This window comes from Macaca nemestrina, chromosome 4 (assembly GCF_043159975.1).
Source record: "Macaca nemestrina isolate mMacNem1 chromosome 4, mMacNem.hap1, whole genome shotgun sequence".
Lineage (NCBI taxonomy): Eukaryota > Metazoa > Chordata > Mammalia > Primates > Cercopithecidae > Macaca > Macaca nemestrina.
Window position 1 is genome coordinate 88834985 of NC_092128.1, and position 21617 is coordinate 88856601.

The window sequence follows — 21617 nt, forward strand, 5'->3', positions numbered from 1 at the left end:
TCCGCGCGCCGCCACCCGCTCAGCTCGCAGCTCGCAGCCGCCCGCTGCCGCCCTCCCGAGCTCCCCCCGCGCGGCGGCGGCGGCGGCGCGTCCCGCACATCGCGCAGCGCGCACCAAGCCGGCCGCGCCGCGCCCGCCGCTCTCTCCGCGGTCTCCTCCTCTAGTGCCCGCCGCGGCCGGTAAATCTCGGCTGGAGGAGCAGCGGCGGTCCCCGAGTCAACTTTCATTCCCCTTTTGCTTCTGCCTCACCATTCTCTTCTCCTCCTCGAAAGATGGCTGTTTGGAGAAGGGGGAGAAGTTAGGAGGTCGCCGGCGCGGAGCGAAGGAGGGCGCGACAGCCTCAGCAGCAGCGGGCGGAGGTGAGTGGCACCACGGCCGAGTCCCGGGCTGGTGCTCGAGGAAAGCCCTGGGAATTGGGGGCCACCGGTCCTCAGGATGCGCCGCGGTATTCCCTGCTCGGGTTCCGCAGGTTAACAGCATCTCAGTCCGGACTCTGATGCCACTTGCCTCGCATCTCGCAGCCCGGAGACCGGTGGGTTTAACGGAACCTTTGTCAGAAGTTGGGTGCTAGGTTATCTTTGTGTACAGACCCTGACATTTGGCAAACCGAGGGGAGCGGCCGGTGGCGTGATTCTCTCCCGCCCCCAAACACACCCAGTTTATGTTGGAGCCGAGCTATGAATGAAAAGTTTGTACTGGCAACGTGTTGCTTGAGGGGAGCAACGCTTATTGGGGGGTACCTTTGATGTTTCCTGGGGGACTTCAGTTTTAAGTCAATACATCAGAATCCTGGGTTTTAAGAAAAGTTCAAGAGGCTGGAGGATGGGAGATAAAGCAGTTCCTTGGCTAGTGGAAGGAGAGTGATGAATCGTAAGCTTATTAAGGTTAACTGGCTAATTAGATGCCATACGAGGGTGTCACAGCGGGGACTAAAAGGAGCAGAGGACGGGGGCGTTCCCTGAGCGCCTAGCAGGCTGCGTTTGTTTGGCTTTGAAGCCGTCACCCACTTGTCCGCAGTGAGAGGTGCTGGTGTCAGGCCTGTGTGTCTGTGATGTGACAGAGCGGGACCCAGCTCTCTCCAGATCCGAGGCGCGGTTGTCAGGAGAGGTGGCCTGCGATAGAGAGCTGAGGATGTAGTTCCCGTGATGTGGACTTGGAGAATTCTCTAGTAAGTCTCCTATGCTCCAATTTCAGGAAGATCTGTCAATTGTTTTTTTCTTCCAGGGAGGTGTGTGTAATCTCCTAAAAGGAACTTTCAGCTTTAAGTAACTGTAGCATTTTGAAATCATGTAAGAAATGAGATATCTACATATATTCATTATTACATGTATGTGGGGAGTGTATGTGTGTGTAAAATATGGGAAAGGGGTAAGAAAGGCTTAAAAAGTTTAACTTCTACCCGAAAGGAAAGCGAAGAGTTAATTCTTTTCTCCCCAAATGGTATAACAATGCATATACAACTAAATACTCTTGCTGTGCTGAGATTTCTCATAAGGAGTAAGATTTAGCAATTACAAGTATTCAGAGCGCTGTCATGTTTTCAAATCTTGCAGGCACTATTGAAATCTGGAAAAGGGGAGTACATACATAGAGAACCCATATTAAAGGAAAAAAAATTTAAAATCTTCCAAAAGAAAACCTTTTGACATTTGAAAAGGCCTGGATGTTATTTTCCGATGCTCCAGAAATCTTTCTAATCCTGTAATTAACAACAGCACAGAATAAGTTGCATTTAATAAATTAGAAATCATGTTTAAAGGATATCTTTTGAACTTCTCTTTGGTACTTTTGATATTTATTATGGAAATTATTGTGATTGAAAATTTGTTGTTTAATATATTTGCCTTTTACCACAGATAATTAGTCCTCCTTATCCTTTTAAACCACTGTTCCAGTTTGGACTAATTTAATTCCCCAAACATCAAATTACTGATGTTCCTTCTGGAAACCATTTATATTTAAAATGGCTAATAAGAATATTGTATTTCAGAAACAACGTAATTTAGTCAGTTGTAAAACTTGCTTGTAATTTGTTCTCATCCATTTCGTTTGAATGGGGCACATTTGAAGAAGAGCAGCGTTTTCTTAGAATATGCCATTTTCTGTGTGGGAAAAAGCTAGTGTTTTCATATATGTTTTAGCTATTAAACAGAGGCATGTAAGGTGGGAATCCTGTCTGACCTTTCATAAACTGCCAGCCAGAGGGAGAGAGATGCTTTCTTAGCTCTGCTCGTGAATTGATTATCTTTACTACAGAATGGACATGATTAGATGCACATAAGGTTGTGCAGAAGGAAGTTAAGAGTTTTAAATTAAATACCAGTTTATGGGTAGGAGACAGAATTTTTTTTTTTTTTTAACCTTGATCTTCCTGTTTCTTTCCTTCTGCAGTTCAGCCTGTTGGACTGGTCTTTATTGGAGAGTCAGACCAGCACTCTGACTAGAGAGTGTTTAGCACACTAAACTGCCATCTTCTGTAAAAATAATGATGGCTCTTTTGCAATTAAAAGATAATTTTATACATGGTTATAGATTTTTGTGATTGGTGACCAAATTAACTATAACCGTTATTATAGTAGAAAGAGTTTTATGAAGTTATTGCCACTATATATAAATAATTATATATTTAAGATATGGATGAACTCTATTTGAGGTTTAGGAGTTTTGAATGTTAAGGCCAGCTGACCAGATAAAAACCTATTTAATTAACTAATTTGAATGACACCAGAATTCAGATTTTTATTAATATCTACATCTAGGTTTATGTAGCTTTCCTTTCTTTTTATTAGAATTACTTCTTTTTTGAATTTGTTTAAATATTACAACATATTACATTATAATTTGTACACGCTCAGTGGGGAAGGTGCAGGTTATTCTTAAATAGAGATGTGGAGAATTAGCTAACAAGGAGAGTCATTTGAGAAACATATGGACATCATAAAATCCTTCTGTATGTAGCATCTGTACCTTCTCATTAGTGAAATATTGTAGTTATGGACATTTTTTGTTATTACATCCAAATGTGGCTTTTTATTTTTGCTTCATTGGTTTTTTTTGTTTTAAAATGTAATTTGTATTACTGTTTAAGTTGGTGGGGGCTTTTACTGCTTGAAGCCTTTTGCTTTCAATAGTTATCATACTTAATTTTTACTGCATGCATCTGCAGATATATACAATTGTTTCCCAGTTTGTTATTATAATTCTTACACTTTTTGGTGATTCCTCAAAACATTTGAGAGATAGGTAGGATGACATATAGTTCTCATTTTAGGAAGGAGGCAGCAGGTACACTGATATACCCAACATTACACAATAGTGAATCAGTGTGAAGCTAAGTGTAACATCTATATTTCCTGTATTTTAATGATGAAAGCAAGCTGCTCCTGTATCTTATGATAACTTCATAAATTTATGTATTTCCAGATTTTTAAAGTGGTCATCTTTATATATGTGCAGATCAGATTTTAAATCAGTCAATATAATCATAAGGGGATGGATCATACTGTTGGCCTGTTGATGGGAGAGAACCATGACTCTAATAGCTACTGCTGAAATAAACAAACAAGCACACACACCTCTGTAGAATATTTGTTCTTGCAGCCAATCCATAGTCCACATATTTCTCTGCCCCTGCTGGCCTCACCCTATCAACTACCTACTGCCACTCTACTGATCAAAGCAGCCCTTGAAGTTTATCAGTACAGTTGTCAAGCTTGAGGATCATTAGCCTCACTAGCAAGAAAAGTCAGAACCTGATTTTTGGGAAGAGAGAGTATTGATGGGGACAGTAATGGAGTGTCCACTCCAGAGGCAGCCAGTAATGGTCAGAGATCATATTCTGGGTGTCGGGATGTCCATTTCTCTCATCAGCTCTGTGTCTTTGGCCGAACTTACAGATATCAAAGTGAACAGAAGGTTTATGGAATTATCTAGTCATTTCTGTCCATGTAGACCTCATATCCGAGTAAATCAGACTTTTTTAAAAAAGAAAATGGACAGAAACTTGTTGTTTTTCTACATCTCACCAAATCTCCTCTCCTTCAAACCCCACTAGAATTTTTTTTAGGATAATTGCCCACATGATTTGTAACAGCCAAAGTGATAGACTTCTGATATTGCATCATTACAGTTAACAGTGGAATATATTATCTAGCTTGCAGAAGGAAGCATTGTAATTCTGTAGAAAATGGTAATATGTAATCTCATGCAAGTATTTTTGAATAAGCAGACAGTACCAAGAGCTCTCTATTAAGCTAATATATTTATTTTTACTCTTCCTTTCCCTAAATGTACGGTTTATAGGAGCTCATCCAAATCATTAAGTATCAACTACTGAAAAAAAGTTCATATGTGGTTTCCTGTTTACTACGATGAATTTTGTTTAGAGCTTCAAAGAGAGGAAAACTACTATCTATTGTTTGCTGCACCAGAGAGAGTATAACGTGTTGCTGGTGAGCATGAGGAGCGCTGAGGTTGCTGGAAATGGTACTTTCTTCACATCTCTGCAGAACCTGTGATAAGAAGGAGATGGGTGTGGACTGGTTTAGTTCTAGTACAACAGTGATGAGTGGAATTTGAAGTGGAACTGAAAGAAGGGTAAGATTTGGATAGTCTGTGTGTCACTCAAGGTATTCAGTAGCAAGTCATGGAAACTAACTTTAGTTAATATAAACATTAAATAAATTTATTAGAGGATATTAACCTTGTTTTCTCTTGCTGTGTAACACATTTCCACAAATTTAGCTGCTTAACACAACACCCCTTTATCATATCAGTTTCATTGCTCAGAAGTCCACACATAGCTTAACTAGGTCCTCTGGCCAGAGATCTCCTGTGTTGGCTAGGGCTGCAATCTCAACAGAAGATCAATGGGAAAAGATCCACTTTCAAGCTTTTTTCTCTTTGGCAGAATTTATCTCATCATGGCTTTAGAACTGAGGCTTCCATTTTCTTGCTGGCTGTCAGCCAGAGGCTACCCTTAACTCTTAGAGGCTGCTGTTATTCTTTGCCATGTGGCCCTCTCATAGGCACTGTTACAACATGGCAGCTTACTTTTTTAAAAGCTGGCAAGGAAATCTCTCTTGCTCCAGTCTGATAAGAAAGAGTCTTATATACTATAATATAATAGTGAGAGAGTGACATAAGACTATACAAGGGCATGACTCCTTGGAGGTCAGCTTAGGATGTGTCCACCACGTTGACTAGCTCATAGAATCTCTGGTATGGGGTGGGCACAGTGGCTCATGCCGGTAATCCCAGCACTTTGGCAGGCCAAGGTGGATGAATCGTTTGAGTCCAGGAGTTCAAGATCAGCCTGGACAACATGGCGCAACCCTGTCACTACAAAAAAAAAAAAAAAAAAAAAAACACAGAAAAAATTACCTGGACATGATGGTGTGTGCCTGAAGTCCCAGCTAGTTGGAAGGCTGAGGTGGGAGGATCACGAGTCTGGGAATTTGAGGCTGTAGTGAGCCATGATTGTGCCACCATGCTCCAGCCTGGGCAGTACAGAAAAACCCTATTTTTTTTTTTTTAAAAGAACCTCTGGTATAGTCCGCAGACTTGACTTTGAAGCCACTCAAGTAGAAGCAAGGCTCCAAATCCCTCTGCAGAATTTGTCCTGTGAGGTAGTGCTGCTGTCGCTGTTGGCATATAGCTTCTACAGTGGAATGTGGGCTCCATATCATAAAAGAGAGGATTCTTCACATATAATAATGGGGTCCCATTGTCCCTTGTGAAAAAGAATGACAGGTGTCCACTGCTGAGGGAAAGAAGAAAAAATGATTGCTTAATGAAATGTTTGAGTTTTTGGCCAGGATAGGCATGATAACCTTCTAGAGATGGGATTGAATTGGAAAGTGGCTGAAGTCATGTGACTCCTTGGAAGAGAAAACTCTTCCGGAATTTAGGAGAATAATGGTAATGAGGGTTCATTTATGAGTGGTGGTGATAAGAAAGGAGTAGAAAACCTTTGAAAGATGAATCACTACACATACATTAGTCTGGGTATTGACTTAATTAGTCCCTAAATATATGCCATGCATGAAAGACTTTTAAGAGACTGATTCCACTAATCCTTGCAGGGAACCAGCCCTGTGACTTGGAGGCCTGCAGTGTGGTCTACCCTCATTTTATAGAAAGGAGCAGAGCTAAAGGACCATTGTACTATATTTGTGGCCCAGTGACTATGGGGTGCTATGTAGGGGGTTGGGGGACTATTGAACATACCCTGTGCTCTAAGCACTTTGCCAGACATATTTTAACTATTTTGTATCTCAAACTCTGGCAGTTTAGTTTATATTTCCCTAGTTCTGCCTCCCTTCTCCCCTGGCAGGTGTGTGGAGACTTTGAAAGGCTAAATACTTTGCCAAGGGTTGTTCAGCTAGGGGTGGCATTAGGTTTTGAATCCAGGTCTGATTCCAGAGCCTAAAGTCTTGTAGTACACATCCCATACTCAAAAGCAGTAAGTGAAGTTTCCAGGGAGAAAGCCTGTTACTCACATTGAAGTGGATGTCAGTGCTACAATTGCTGTTGGGTTCCATCATTCACCTTGAGAGAACTGGATACTGCAAGATGAGGGTTAAAGAGAGGACTGAGAGAGTGCGCTGTACCATGCCTTCTTTTATTTTCTCAGCAGGAAGTACATATTATAGGTCTCTCTCAGATCTAAAAGTAAGAATAGGGAGTAGAGGCTATGCATTTTTATTTCTACTTATCATTTTGGTTAAAATCAAAAGCACTGTGTCTCCTTTCTTTCCTATATGTAGATTTCTACTATTAAATTAAATCAAGTAACATTATGAATTCTCATTGCCTCTTTGGCCACAGGGTTCTTTCTATAGCTTTTTCAGTAGATGCCACTGTTTTGATCTTGAAAAGTCTATTGAGACATTCTTCCTTTGTTCTTCTATTACTCAGTCCCTCTTTCTACTCTGTGGTGCCTCTGAAATCTATTCATAGATATTCTACTTTTTTCTTCTGTTTTATGTACTTAAATATCTTCTTTAAATGGATCTGGTTCCATTGATCAGAATCATTGGCCCAGATCCCCTTGCTGCTCCACTGTACCCAGGAAGTCTTATCTATTTTCTGTTAATTTTACTGAGTTTTACTCTACGTCCCAGCACAGTATGAGGAAGCCGTTAAGATTTCTCTGGGTATCTGAACCAAAATGTAAACATTTAAAACTGAATACCTCAAGAAAGTGGTGTGACTGGATTGTGTTAGATCAGGTGCATACCTATGGACTACTCCACTGTGGCCAGGCAAAGGGAGTTTTATTATTGCTCCATCTGGGTTCAGGTGTCCACCCTTCTAGAATATTACTGTTCTCAAAGAGGGAAATTGTGAGCCAGCCCTTGCTTGACTGGGGTCAACAGTACTAATCTATTCTAGAGCACACTGTAGCTCAGGAAATCTCTAAATAAACTTAATTTCTTCATATAGGTTTTAGATTTCCTGAGCTAGATTAGGCCAGATTTGACTTTAAAAGCCCAAACTTCTTAGCATGACACCAGTTCTTTCACAGCCTGGACCCAGCCTATCTTTATTACATTGACTGATTGATTGATTGATTGGTGCAGGGTTTTGCTCTGCTCCCAAGGCTGGTGTGATCATAGCTCAGTATAACCTTGAGCTCCTAGGCTCAAGTGATCCTTCTGTCTCAGCCTCCCAAGTAGCTAGGACTACAGGCTCATGCCAGCATACCTGGCTAATTTTTATTTATTGTTTATTTTATTTTATTTTATTTTTAATTTATTTATTATTATTATACTTTAAGTTGTAGGGTACATGTGCATAACGTGCAGGTTTGTTACATATGTATACTTGTGCCATGTTGGTGTGCTGCACCCATCAACTCGTCATTTACATCAGGTATAACTCCCAATGCAATCCCTCCCCCCTCCCCCCTCCCCATGATAGGCCCCGGTGTGTGATGTTCCCCTTCCTGAGTCCAAGTGATCTCATTGTTCAGTTCCCACCTGTGAGTGAGAACATGCGGTGTTTGGTTTTCTGTTCTTGTGATAGTTTGCTAAGAATGATGGTTTCCAGCTGCATCCATGTCCACTATGCAGCCATAAAAAAGGATGAGTTTGTGTCCTTTGTAGGGATATTTATTGTTTATTTTTAAACACTTTTTTTTTTGTAGAAGGGGTCTTGCTGTATTGCCCAGAGTGGTCTTGTACTCCTGGCCTCAAACTATCCTCCTGCTTAGGCCTCCCAAAGCACTAGGATTACAAATGTGAGCCACCGTGCCAGGCCCTTACATTTTTAACTGTTGCCACTCCCTGCCTTTCATCCAGTAAATCATTAAGGATTTAAATCCTAAACTTGGAGCTAGCAAGTGGCTTTGATTTTAGATAAAAAGGAGTAGCCAGCCTGAGAGAGTAAATCAACGTGTAAAGAAAAGTCAAGATGAGAGAGAGGGAAAAGAGAGAGAGAGAGAAATAAGGACATTTCAGTTTTTCATTCCCTGCATCCAGTCATTCTTAGGTCTGGTTCTATAGCTGATTTTTCCGAGGGTATGTTATGTGAGCAATAAATTATCCATAAATTGAATTTCTGTGTCTTGCAATAGAAAGAGAACTATGTAGCACAGGTTTCTATGAGTGATCATCTCATAGCCAAAATCAGACTTTCATTCTGCTGGGGTTCTGTTGGGGATTAGGAAGCTGTGCTTCTCTGCCCTACTTTTTCACTGGGCCCAATGTATGTCCCACCTCTTCTGTGATGCTTCCTCTGATTACTGCAGCATACGGAATCTCATTCCTCTCTGAATTCCTACAGTAGTTTAGGGTTATGGCTGTGTTTTTGCAGGCTTACAAATGAAATTCTAGTATTAATTGAGAAAATCCATAATAAAAAGGCTACTGTATTAAGAAAGTCTTTTAAAGGAATTTGCATTTTTATTATTCCAAACAGCATCCTTATATTTTTGAATTATAGTAATATAGTTAATACACAGGATGATTTACATGTGTATTTATGGTCTCTGCAATTACCCTGTGGCTTGCTAGAGGTTCATAGTCTCCCACCACTTAGATGGAAAAGAGGGCAGAGAAGGTTTGGCTTCCTAATGGGCACCTTCTCCAAATAAAATACCACAGGAAGAATGGGCTGGTTTTGACTAAGACTACAGGTGTGTACAGTGTGAATGTGTTTATTTTTTATTAAACATTCTACTTAAGTAAATAGGAACATAAAATATAAATGCTTTTGCTCATAGATTTCATAAATTATAGAACCAAACCCAACAAACAAATGTTGAATATAAACAACAGAATTGATGAAATTAAAAGAAACAATAATGAACTCCGTGACAAATGATGCTGTATTGTTGAAACTACATTGCCAGTATCTAGTTTAAGAGTATAAAGATACAATCTCAGATTCTGTTCTTATTTAATCTATTTCTATGTTTTATATCAATATAGATACAGAAATTGTCCTTTTATAAGTAGATTAAAACCAAACAAACAATATTAACTTTGAGGCTTTGTGTATGGCTCAGGGTAATCAGACTTTACACATGATCAAAATTCCTCAAATAATCCTCAAAGTCAGTTGTAATGAGACATCACCTGAGACCTCTGTAACATCTTTTTGTTCTCTTGAATATGTGATTAGTATTGTGGAGCCATCGAATTCTAAATCAAATGTGTAAACTGTATTCCAAGATTTCTGGAATGGAGAGCAGATTGTGTAGAAGCTACACAGAGATAGGATGCATGCATTATCTTCACACTCATGATGATTGTAACCACTATAGTACAGGTACTTTTGTCTGCCTGTGCTACCATGTGTTCCGTAAAGACTCACTTCATCCTTACCTTTTCTCTAAACAGACTTTATTTGTTTAGCAAACTTTCTATTCTTTGATCTCCACTTAGTATATGCATGATTGAAAACACCAAGTGCAAACAACCTGATGAAAATTTGGTGGCAGTAGTTTTTAAACGTTTATTCAGAAACTGATTAGAATACAATATATATATTTAGATGATCATCCAAATGAAATCCCAAAATGGAAAAAAAATATTTCACATCAAGCTCATTGACCTCAGTTTGAAATACACAGTTGCAAATGTTAATTGGCCACTTAAAACATTTTACATCTTGCTGTGTGTTGTGTGTCATTAATGAAATTGTAAGCTCCTTGAGGTGAGACTCTATGCTTACTGTTTTGTTTTCTTCCATAGCACTGTGTGCATTTCTTAGAGTTGATGCCCAACAAGTGTTTGCTGACTGACTGATTATTAATATATTGTTATTACCTATTGCTCTGTGAGGTCCTCAAAGGCAGGGACTATTTTGTTTTAATCTGTGGTCTCTGAATGCCTAGCACAGCAACTCTCACATGAGAAATGCCTAATGAATGTTCTGAATGAAAGAATGGATGACTTGTTGGCTTTGTGTGTGTGTGTGTGTGTGTGTGTGTATGTGTATATGTATGTGTATTCTTTTAGATCTAATCTCTCATGTACAGGGCACTTCTAACAGTTGTATAGATCAGTGCTGTCCAATAAGATTTTCTGTGATGATGGAAATATTCTGTTTATGCTCTCCAATATCATAGCCACTAGGCACACGTGGTCTTTGAAATTTAGCAAATGTGGCCAATGGCCTGAATTGAGTTTTATTTAATTTTAATGAGTACATAGTCATACATGGCTAGTGGGCAGCACAGGCCCAAATGATAAAATGTACTTTCTCAAACTTACTTGCTCTCATATCTAACATTATTATATTTTTTGGTTATAATTGGATGTTGTTATTTAATTTTGTTGTATTGGATGGATGAAGTGAATTCATCACTATAAAAATAGGGCAGTATAGTCCACCAAATTGATTTCATTCTTTCCTAAATGACCAGCAACATTGGATGTCATCTGTTCACTTGCCTCACTATCTATTTGGTATTTCATCATTTCCTTATTGGGCTAGAAACCTGACACCACTTTTGCCTTTTTTTAAAATGACCCAGGTTGTCTTGCATTTGCTTGTCTTTCTGTTTTAATCCTTTTTTCCCCTAATAAACCATTTTAACTTGGATTATCTACATCATTATTGTAATTTTTAGAGACAAGGTCTTGCTCTGTCACCCAGGCTAGAATGCAGTGGTGTGATCATAGCTCACTGCGGCCTTGAACTCCTGGGCTCAGCTGAACCTCCTGCCTTAGCCTCCCAAGAACCTGGGACTACAGGCATATACCACCACACCTGGCTAGTTTTTTATTAGAATTTTTTTTTAATTTTTATTTTTAGAGATGGAATCTTGCTTTGTTGACCAGGCTGGTCTTGAACTTCTGGCCTCAAGTGATCCTCTGGAGTAACTGAGATTATAGGAGTACACCACTGCACCCAGCCTGTATTATTATCATTGTTAATACTACCATCATCATTTTCATTTCTGGTGTTTATGCTTTGCTAGCCCATATTTGATGTTATGTACTAATGTCTACTGATAGTCTAAACACACTTCAAATTTATTACAATCTGAAAAATGTCTGAATATTCTTTTTCTCCAATTGTTTTCTTTGCTTATCTTGCCCTTTTACACTTTCTGGTCCAGAAGAATGAAGTAGCATCATAGGCATTACAACATTAGAATTCAATCCTTACATAAGATGTAATCCCATCATGACAAGTTTCGCGGCTGTTGCCAAATCCATGAAATTGATAAAACAGGACTGTCATTTAGAAGGACAGGAATTGCTTCCTGCAAGTGGCTGAGATCTTTTATGCAATTTGTAGTTCTGCTAGAGCAAGACTTCGATTAGAACTTATTGTACACATATTGAACCTCAGTATTGGGTATATTCAATTCTCCTTGGATTCTTATAATAGTACTGAATCTAGTAGTATGTCATGGTTATAGAGGCTATCTATGCAAATAAGTTGAAATCCGCTCTGCTGACTAGCAGAAATACTTTAGAATTTTCCACTCATTTTCTGTTTACTGCTAGAGATTTAATAGTTGTCTTATGTGGCAGAATTTGAATGCACAGACTTCAGCATGGAAGCTTGCCTTTTGTTCATTTTTTTAGTCTAGCTTAGTAGTTCCCAAACTTGAGTGCGCATCAGCATTTCTGTTCAGGGTGATACACACAAAAGACTGTCAACTATACTTTATGGATAAGTTAACCTCTTTTCAAGGCACTTTTGTCTACACTAGATTTTCATCTTGGAACCTACCTTTCCCTCACTACCCCAAAGATGCATCTCTTCTTTATTTCTTCTATTTCTACTTTCAGTCCAGCACACAGCTGCTTATTGAGTGAACTTGTAGATGTGCTCTTGAATAGATTTCACACAATAGGAGACAAATTCAGTAGCAATATATAGAATTTTGAACTTGTGAATCCCCAGTTAAGCTTTTATCTTCTTATTGCTTTCCTATGCATCTTGATGGTGAGAAGCTAGTACTGCTTTGTTATCTTCTTTCCCAAGTTTTCCCCATAAACATTCTCCTAAAAAGCCCTTGGCCGGGCGCGGTGGCTCAAGCCTGTAATCCCAGCACTTTGGGAGGCCGAGACGGGCGGATCACGAGGTCAGGAGATCGAGACCATCCTGGCTAACACGGTGACACCCCGTCTCTACTAAAAAATACAAAAAACTAGCCGGGCGAGGTGGCGGGCGCCTGTAGTCCCAGCTACTTGGGAGGCTGAGGCAGGAGAATGGCGTAAACTCGGGAGGCAGAGCTTGCAGTGAGCTGAGATCCGGCCACTGCACTCCAGCCTGGGCGACAGAGTGAGACTCCGTCTCAAAAAAAAAAAAAAAAAAAAAAAAAAAAAAGCCCTAATGATGTAAATGATACATTATGTTCATTCTTGACAGGTTGGGGAAATGAGGAAGGGAACTTTCTTTTGTGACTTGTGCTGTAGATATATTTGTAAATCTCCTATTTATCTATTTGACCCAGTTTTTAAAAGTTACCTACATTAAAATAAATATTAAATATATTTAGTATTATAATGAAACAATATTTTGCTTTTATTTATAAAGTTCGTCAGGCTGGGTGTGGCGGCTCTCACCTGTAATTCCAGCACTTTGGGAGGCCAAGGCAGGTGTATCACCTGAGGTTGAGAGTTCGAGACCAACTTGGCCAACATGGTGAAACCCCGTTTCTACTAAAAATTAAAAAAAAAAAAAATTAGCTGGGCGTGGTGGTGGGCACCTGTAATCCTAGCTACTTGGGAGGCTGAGGCAGGAGAATCATTTGGACCCTGGAAGTGGAGGTTGCAGTGAAATGAGATCGCATCACTGTACTCCAGCCTGAGTGACAGAGTGAGACTCTGTCTCAAAAAAAATAAAGAAAAAAATAAAGTTCATCAAAGGCCTTTGCCTAAACTTATGAGATAACTTATTTACTAACCAGAACACCCTTTTGGAGTTACTTACTACTTTTCTCTGTGAGAACAAACACCGTATATTCACCTTAACTTACATTGTCAAAAGTATAATGCTAAGACTACTCAAGCCAAATGGGAAAATGTAGGTCAAATGGAATTTGTATTTTGGAATAATGGCAAAAGTTTTAATTTCTCTAGAATAGCAGATCTGAAATATTCTTGTGTGTTATAATTTTCAAGTAACTACTGGAAACTCATTAAAATATATTTTATACCCTATTCTATTTTTCTTACATATGTTATAAAGCCCTTACTATGTTGATATTTTATTAAAACAGTAATCATTTAATGATATTTATGTAAAACAGATATCTTTTGTATTTACTCGAGTAGTTACCATTTCAGTGCTCTTCATTCCTTTGTCTATATCTAGATTTTCCTCTGATATCCTCTTCCTTCTGCCTGAAGGACTTCCTTTAAACGTTCTTTGTGGCATAGATCTGCTGGTGATGAGTCCTTTCAGCTTGCTTTTGTATTTCTGAAAATGTCTTCATTTCACCTTATTTTTGTTGGGTATAGAATTCTAGGTCAGTTTTTTTTTCTTTTAATACTTTAAAGATGTTGCTTCACTGTTTTCTTATTCACATTGTTTTTTATGAGAAACCTGCTGTCCCTTTTCTTTTGTTCTCCTTTATAGATAACAAATCCTATAACATATTCTGTTTATCCCTAACTTTGGACAATTTGATTTTGATGTATCTTGGTATAGCTTTCTTCATGTTTCTTGTGCTTTGGGTTCATTGAGCTTCTTGGGGCTGAGGGTTAATAGTTTCCATCAAATTTGAAAAAAAAGTTAGTCATTATTTATTCAGAATTTTTTAGGAGTCCCTCCTCTTTTTTCTCTTATTCAGGAACTCCAGTTGCATGTATATTAGGAACACTGATCCTCTGATTATTTATTTTTATTCTTTCTTCTCCATATGTTACATTTTGAGTAGTTTCTATTGCTGTGTCTTCAAGTTCACTATCAAGTAATCATATTTAGTGTGTTCTCCATCTCGCACGTTGTAGTTTTCATCTCTTGAAGTTCAATTGGGTGTTTCAAAATTTTCCATGTCCCTATTTAACTTTCTAAACATATGGAATAGATTCATAAAAACCATTTTAATGACCTTGTTTGCAAATTCTAATGTCTTTTTTAGTTCTTGGTCAATTTTGTTTGATCGACTTTTTATCCTTACTATGGGTTATATTTTCCTACATCTTTGCATGCCTAGTAATTTTTGATGGATACCAGACATTGTGAATTGTAGGGTGCTGGATATTTTTATATTCCTATAAATCTTCTTGAGAATTTTTTTTCTGGGATGCAATTAGTTACTTGGAAACAGCTTGATCCTTTCAGGTCTTGTTTTTAAGATTAGTTTCTGAGTACTCTACCCAACACCCCATGAATTATGAAGTTTTCTAGTCTGGCTGGTAGGAACAGGCACAATTCCCAGACTTGTGTGAGTGCTGGGTACTGTTCCCATTAACACTTTCAGGTGGTTCTTTTCCTAACTTTGGGTTGTTTTCTCACATCTGTGTCCTGATCATTACACTGCTGAATATTCAAGTGGGGAGCTCATTTGTAGACCTCTGTATTTTAGCTTTCTTCCCTCCAGTACTCTGGCCTGTGACATCTAGCTGCTCTGATCTCCTTAGTTCCTCCAATCCATCTCCTCAATTCAGGGATTATGCTAGGCTTTGCCTGGATTTTCCTTTCCTGGGCAACGATCTGGAAGCTGGAATAGTCATAGAGCTCAGGTCATCAATTTCCCATTTCTTAGATTTCATCACATATGTTTTCCATTTCTCAAGGATTATTGCCTTGTGTCCGGTGTCTTGAAAACTATTGCTTCATATTTTGTACAGAACTTTCATTTTTTTAGTCAGGGGGATAATTCCAGTCCCTCTTACTCAGTCTTCCTTGGAAGTGGTTCCCCCATTCCTTTTCTCTTCCATGTAAAACCTTGTTTATCAGTATAATTTTGAACACTACTTAAGTATTTAATGCTCAATTTAATGTAGTTTATTTTGATATTCTATGTCTTTCTTTTCAGCAGTTTCCAAATTTCTTTAATTAACATTTTATATTGTAAGCATATTTTTAAAAGCCCGTTTTGCACAGTTATATTCTATATTATGCTTGATTATTTTATCACTGTCCTAGCCATTCAAAACCATTCTTAAGGCAAGCTAGTCATAAAATAAGGAGTTAAATTTGTTGAACATAATAATTTACATACTTTTAAGTGGATAAAAGATGCTACTATGGGAAAGTACCATGTTTTTAAAGAAGGATAGAAGCCAAGTGGCTTTGAAATAATGCACTCTTGAATCTAGTAAATGTGAATGATCATAAAACAGCTCATAAATTACTATATTTTAAATTGGATCACTTCTTATGGATTGCTCCTCTTTTATATTTATTTAGGAGTTTCTGTAGTTCATGGATAGGCCTTGAGATTGTTCATATGTCAAGCAATAGTGAACTATGTGCTGGTGAATTATTTTATTTTTAATCCTCTCTCATATTTGAATGATAAAATATACTACTGTGAACTAATATGAGAATAAAGTGTCAAAATTCAGGAGCACATCTTGCTATAGTGAATACATCTTGTTACTTCAAGAGTTTTCTGGCAGTAAGGGCACAATTGACTGTGATAATTTAAAAGAATCCTTGAGGTGGTATAGTTCCATATGCTGTAGGAATATGTCAATGATTTTTTAATTTTGCAATTTGAGTTTTTAATGTAGTCTTTTGAAAGCTAGTTGTTAAGCATGGCAAGGAGACTAGAGTTACTTTAGAATTCTTAGGAAAATAATTTTGTAAGAACAAATTAAAATTAACTTTTTCTTCAGCACTGTCATAAATATCAGCACCGTGAAGCCAGAATTGTGGCAGTGTTACATGGCTATGTTTCCAATATTTAAGAATAAAGGTTAGGCCAGATTTATATACTCTTACAAAATTGAACCAAAATATAAATAATTTATAGAATTTTAAGAATAGAATCTTGAAAAAGCCAATACTACTCTGTGAGGGAGACTGTTAGTTGTCTCCTAGTCTCCCTTTTCCCCACTGTTCTCAGACGTAAAGCCCCTAAGTTTTAGCTGGGGACAAATCCCTGCAGGACAGAGATAACATTTCTTAGCCTTCCTTGCAGCTAGGAATTATAAACCATGTGACAAAGTTCTGACCACAGGATATAAACAGCATGATTATGTGCAACTTCCAAGTAGGCCATTAAAGGAAAGGGGTGTGCTGTCTCCTTTCCCTTCTCATTTGCTGGAATGTGGGAATGATCGTTGACTATCTTAGACCTTGCTAAGGAGGCCAGCACTCTAAGAACGGCAGAGCAACAAGATTTTTAAAGAAGGCATAGGACAGTGTATTAATCTGTTCTCACACTGCTAATAAAGACATACCTGAGACTGGGTAATTTATAAAGGAAAGAGGTTTAATGGACTCACAGTTCCACATTGCTGGGGAGGCCTCACAATCATGGTGGAAGGCAAAGGAGAAGCAAAAGCACGTCTTACATAGTGGCAGGCAAGAGAGCTTGTGCAGGGGAACTCCCATTTATAAAACCATCAGATCTCGTGAGACTTATTCACTACCACAAGGACAGTATGGGGGAAACCACCCCCATGATTCAATTGTCTCCACCTGGGTCCACCCTTAACACATGGAGATTATTACAATTCAGGGTGAGATTTGGGTAGGGACATAGCCAAACCATATCAGACCATGATAGTGACATTTTTACTTTATTTTATTTTATATTCAGGGGGTACGTATGCAGGTTTGTTACAAGGGTATATTGCGTGATGCTGAGGTTTGGGCTTCTATTGATCCCATCACTCAAATAGTGAACATAGTACCCAATAGGAGATTTTTCAGCTCTTTGCGCTCCCTCTCTAGCTCCTCCGTTTTGGAGTCCCCAGTGCCTATTGTTCACAGATGATGACTTTTGTAGCGGAGTTGCCATAACAGCTTGGAGTCTTGTCTAAGCCACTGTTATTTTCAGTCTCTGTCACATACAGCCAAAGCTATATGCAGTAAGTCCTCACTTGTCGTTTTATGGATAGGTTCTTGGAATCTGCGACCTTAAGTGAAATGACGTATAAGGAAACCACTGTTACCACAGGCTAATTGATATAAACAAGAGTTAAGCTCCTATGGCATATTTCTGGTCACAAAAATATCACCAACTTCTCCATAAAGACCCAAACATTTCTAATATAAAACATTGGAATAAATGTGAGCTGTACATACATTTAAGAAAGATTCCTAAAAACAAATACGAAAATTGTTTACTCACTTACTTCAATTCAGGGTGTTGGGTGGCCAGAGCCCATCTCAGCAGTTCAGAGCACCAGTTGGGAACCAGCCCCGGACAGGATGCCATCTCATCTCAGGGAACACTCACACCCACCCATACTCAGACCAAGACTGTGTACACATGCCAATTCACCTAACGTGCACAGCTTTGGGATGTGGGAGGAAACCGGAGTACCCAGAGAAAACGCATGCAGACAAGGGGAGTGTGTGCAAACTCTATGCACACAGTGGCCTGGGCTAGGAAGTGATTTTTTCTTTTATCAACTTTATAATGAAACAAATGAAATGACATTATTTGAGAACCTGCTGTACATTGTTCCCATAATTGTATTTTTTGTTGTTGTTGTTTATAAGACACGTTAAGAGTTTCTTTTTGTAACCATAAGCTTGAAAGGACCAAGTGATCATACATCATAGAGATCTAAACTTTTTCAAAGGCCTTCATTTTTTTAAAAACTGGACTAGTTCAATATCTATCAGCTGAGGTGAGGAGGACAATATAATTAAACTTATCTGGCTCTTTTCTGAGAAATTTAAAAAAAGATTTGAGGCATCTAAATCCTTATGCTGACTTTTGAAAAAAACAAGGGTTGGGAAAAGAGAGAATGCTAAGTTATTCAGCTTTCTACTTTGCCCCCAGACACCAAATATTTTTTCAATTTTCAATTCCCAGTGTGAAAAGACTCCCTATGCCATTTCACACTGTTCACTACTTCCCCTTTTAGAAATGATCATCCCAGAGCTTCTGGGATATCGCACTCTCCAGTTTCCTCCTCTGCCTCTGCTCTCTCCTTGTCTCCTTCTTGGGACCCTATTTAATTCACTCCCTCAATGTAGGCATAGTCTGATTCTTGGCTCACTTTTCCCTTTACTCTGTGTAAGGGAGATCACAAACTGGCAGCTTATAGACATGTTTTGTTGATTCCACACAGAATTCAAAGAAATATTGAATTAATTGACAGTGTTTAAAAATCAGGACATCCAACGTGAAGGTACAGATTTTGGCTTTTCGTGAATAAGGAGACAATCTCGCTGTACTGCACAGACATTCCCGTAGCATTAGGTGATTGGAGCTGAGCTACAGCTGCCTCCTTTAGAGAGGTGTGTTTTTTCTTTTTTGTTATAGTCCCCCCCACTCCCCATTGCTTACATCTTGTGTTTTATTTATTTTCATTACTTGCCTGATATTTTAGACATTTTAGTGGAGAGGATACTCACCTTCCTATGTAATTTAAATTTTGAATTAATCTTTTCCAAAGACTATTTCCTTTTCATGCCCCTTTCTGTTCAATTCCATTTCCTCCTTCAGATCATTTCTACTACTCTCTTAATCAGACAGTCATGTTGTCTTACCTGGCTTCCTTGCAATAGAATTCTAACCAACATTATTTCTGGAATAGCCTTTCTAAAATTAAATTTTAATATTTTTCTATCTAGCCTCAAAACTTTGATTAGCTCATCTGCTTTCTAGATGATTTCAAACTCTGGCATTGGTATGAATGCAAAATGGGCATAGCCACTTCAGATAACAATTTTGGTAGTACCTCAAAAAGCTGATCAGAGAGTTACTATATTACCTAGGTATACACCCAAAAGAATTGAAAACATATTTCTGGACAAAAATGTATATATGATTATTTATGTCCATTTATAATAGCCAGAAAGTGGAGACAACCCAAGTGTTTACCGCCTGATGAATAGATAAACAAAATGTTGTGTAGTCGCACAGTGGAATATTACTAGGTCATGAAAAAGGAACGAAGCAGTGATTTATGCTACACCTAGGTGAACCTTGAAAACACTATGCTAAGTGAAATAAACCAGACTTACAAGGTCACATACTATATTATTCCTTTTATAGGTAATATCCAGAGACTGAAGGTAGGGCAGTGGTTGCCCAAGGCAAAAGGAAGGGGGAATGAGATGCAACTGCTAAAGGATATAGGGTTTCTTTCTGTGACAATGAAAATTTTCTGGAATTAGATGGGGCTGATGGCTGTATACCTCTGGAATATAATAAAAATCACTGAATTGTATAGATTAAAAGGGTAAATTTTTAGGTATGTGAATGATACCCGAGAAAAAGTCAGGGAACGTGATGAAAAACAAAACAAAAACCAAAAGCTCCTTAGAACTCAAGATCCTTCATGATCTGACCTTTGCTGGTTTTTCCAGTCTCATTTCTGGGTACTTTGTCTTTCCATATCCATTGCCTGTCTGCTTCTCTTTCCCTTGCTCTAGTATACTAATCTACACACTTCCAAGAGTTCCATGCTGTCTGTCAGTCTTATTATCCGTGCATACATTTCTTTGTTTTTTTTTTTTTTTTTTGAGATAGAGTCTTACTCTGTCTCCTAGGCTGCAGTGCAGTGGTGTGATCTCAGCTCGCTGCAACCTCCGCCTCCCAGGTTCAAGTGATTTTCCTGCCTCAGCCTTCCGAGTAGCTGAGATTACAGGAGCACTCCACCACACCTGGCTGATTTTTTATATTTTTGGTAAAGATGAGGTTTCACCATGTTAGCCAGGCTGGTCTTGAACTCCTAACTTCAAGTGATCCGCCTGCTTCAGCCTCCCAATGTGCTGGGATTACAGGTGTGAGCCACCATAGCTGGCCCTGTGTACACATTTCTACCAGAAAAGTCCTGTCCACTCTCTTCTCCTCACATTCATCTCTTAAATTCCTGATTTTCTTTTGAGTTCATATTTCACCTCTCCTGGAATGCCTTCTTATATACCAGTGCTAGATTACTTAATAGGGGAATTAGGTAGACTCTTCAGGGCAGACAGCAGTACCCTATGAATGAAAATATATTAACTTTGATGAGTTTATCCCACCTTGGCAATCAGAAAATCTTGAAAGAAGCTCTTTTGAGTGTACATGTAAATGTTATGTTTCATAGTTTTTAAACTTTAAATAAAATATGGTGGACTGGGTATGCAACCATGATATTTTAGAACAAGCATCATGTCACAATATTAATCTGGCATTGCTGCCCCCTCTCTCCTGCCCTGTGTAGATTAGGAGCAAACCTAGGGTGTTTGTGCCTCCCAAATACCCTGGGTATCCCTTGCTACCCTAAATGGTAACTATCTGTTTCTTTTTCTGTCTCTCCATCTAGACTGGGAACTCCTTAGTGATAGCTCCTGTATCTTGCATTAAAAAACATCTTTACAACTAAATTCCAGTAATTCTCCATAGAAAGTGGTAAGTTTTGAACAAATGATTAGACATCCTTTGTGATCAAATGTAGGCATGTGAGAGAGACTATTAGCATTTGCCCTACAGAAGATCAGAGATCTGAGGACATTTTAAGAAATGCATAATTAGGTGGCTTCATTGAAATACAACTTGATCTCTTTCTTGCTCTCTCTCTCTCTCTCTCTCACACACACACACACACATACACAGACACCTCCCACCTCCTTTAAAAAGCTATTTCAAAAACAGTAGAAGCAAAAAAGTGAGATTTAAAACTTTTTCTCAACCTATGCACCTGAGGAAGGTGTTAGATTTAAGACCTAAAGTGGGTTTTAAATTGACACTTCCCCTAATATATTTTTAAAGTGTTTTCTGTACTTTTTAAAACAGCTTTTCTTTTTCATGTCAGCAAATTCATGAGTTAACATTCATGTACTAACATTAACTCCTATTTTGGACTTGCTCATTATGCAGTGGTAAATAGTGGATGGTTAATGTTTTCTCTTTCAAAAATGTGATTATACTTAGTTATTTATAAGTAATTCTCCCCTTTTTTACCTTTCATTTTTAAAACTAGAAATTCTTGTTTCGACCCTATAGTGTCTTATTTGGGTTCTACGAATCAGACTCTTGGACAAAGATTTGAGTGCAGGTAGTTTACTAAGGAGGCATTCAG

At 38.5% G+C, this 21617-nt stretch overlaps 1 protein-coding gene across 7 annotated transcripts in view; it reads left to right on the forward strand.

Moving 5' to 3' along the window:
• Nucleotides 1–232: 232 nt before the first annotated feature.
• The window catches only part of LOC105475646 (histone deacetylase 9), a 919991-nt gene continuing 898606 nt past the window's right edge, over nucleotides 233–21617 (forward strand). For 3 of the 7 annotated variants that reach the window (XM_071094020.1, XM_071094022.1, XM_071094021.1), the window contains exons 1-3: nucleotides 426–1168; nucleotides 4303–4596; nucleotides 20862–20947. The gene's annotated coding sequence lies outside the window, so the exon portion shown is untranslated. Of the gene's footprint in view, nucleotides 360–425; nucleotides 1169–4302; nucleotides 4597–20861; nucleotides 20948–21617 lie in introns of those variants that run through there. The other 4 variants (XM_071094023.1, XM_071094024.1, XM_071094019.1 and 1 more) reach the window with 4 other exon arrangements.